The following is a 1,690-nucleotide window of genomic DNA, read 5'->3' on the forward strand; positions in this document are numbered from 1 at the left end:
TGGCTCTGGCCGAGGAAAGAAGCAGGGGCCTCGTCAGCGTTCCACAGCACACCGGGGAGACCCTGCTTCTGCTCCCATGGCCCCTCACCTTGGTTACACATTAGGATCATCTGGGCAACTTTCTTTTAAATGCAGATGCCCGGGCCTCGCCCCAGACATTCTGATTTCTGTGTGATGCTAACTCAAGGTTTAAAGCTCCCACCCAGAAAAATATAGCCTGCTCTCAGAATGTCTGCAGGGATGTAATTAGCCACATCGACATTATAAATCTGGGTTAAAATGTGTGAGTTAATTTTGAAGACTTATAGTGATCACTCCCTTTAAATAATTCCTCAAAAACATTCAGGGCTTTATGAAATGGCCATATAACATGACCCACGTCTCAGGAGCCTCCCTGGATCCATCATGCCAAAGAATTACGTGGTCTATTGAAGAGCCTGCAAATATCCACGGTGCCACGGACCAACAGCTCCCACAGGGAGACATTCTGTGAGAACTTCTACTCATCCCTCAAAACCCAGCTCAAGCATTGCCCCTTCCTTCCATAAAGGTTCCATTAATCCTCCAGCTTTGTTCCACTTTGCCCTGGTCAGTGCTTCATCGGAGAGGACACGGGATTGAAGTTATTTGGTTATACACAGTTGCCCCCACCATAAGTTGAGCCCTGAATGCAGCATCTTGTGTTTTACTCATTTTCAAGGACATCAGCAGCATCTCTGCATATCTTTACTCATCTGTAAACTGGTGGTCGAACCTCCTCTTGTATGAACCACAGGGACAGTGCTTAGAACAGTAAGCACTCAATAAACGCTATCTATCATTGTAATCCAACCTTGGCCACACCACTCCACATGCCGCTCGCTTACACTACCTTGTTTCACCGTCTTCCAGGCAATTATTCTCCAAAACTATCAGATTTCTTTCGGATCTGTCTTCCCTCCCACCCCCACCCGACCAGAATGAGAGAGACCTAACTGACTGAATCCCATTGACTTCGGGGGCCCGGACAGGGCTTGACTGTCGTGGATGGTGAAGCGACATTTGCGGATGATTGCATAGCTGATGACTCGAGCGAAAGAACAAGAACATGGTCTTGGCTTCCAGGAATTCATGATCTCGACCAGCCATGACTCAGATATCTATTACTTCTGCATTCACAAGTTCAAGTTTTGTGGCTTTATCAGCTGTTGGATCCCTTACTGTAGAGAGAGGAGGCAGAGGCCTCGGGAGGCTAATGACTTGGCCACAGTGCAGGCTCCCGAGCACCAGCTGACGGCTCCTTTCAGCATCCTTGGTACAGGAGGGTTAAAGCTGGATCACCCTGGGGGCGTGTCTGGGACTCAGGAATTCCCGATGCCTAGAAATGCTCAGACCACTAGCTGACAGTACCTCCCCTTTGTCAACAGAATTGGTTTTAGTGAGCTTTAGTTCTGGAAAGCTCTGATTTTCTATTTATAAACACAGCCTCAAGCTGGAATTCTGGCTTGTTAAGGACTGATTCAGCCCTTTATTCCAAAATAGGTAAATATAAGTAAAAATAACTAACCACCAAACAAAACCAAAAGTGGCCTTACGGCTCTTAAGAGAACTTAAAGCTCAAACACACGTTCCCATAAAATCAACTTGTGTCCCACTGTGTCTGCCCACATTTGAGCCTGGGCTTGGGAGCGGGGGGTGGGGGGGGGGGGGA

This window comes from Neophocaena asiaeorientalis, unplaced genomic scaffold (assembly GCF_003031525.2).
Source record: "Neophocaena asiaeorientalis asiaeorientalis breed wild unplaced genomic scaffold, Neophocaena_asiaeorientalis_V1.1 scaffold476, whole genome shotgun sequence".
Lineage (NCBI taxonomy): Eukaryota > Metazoa > Chordata > Mammalia > Artiodactyla > Phocoenidae > Neophocaena > Neophocaena asiaeorientalis.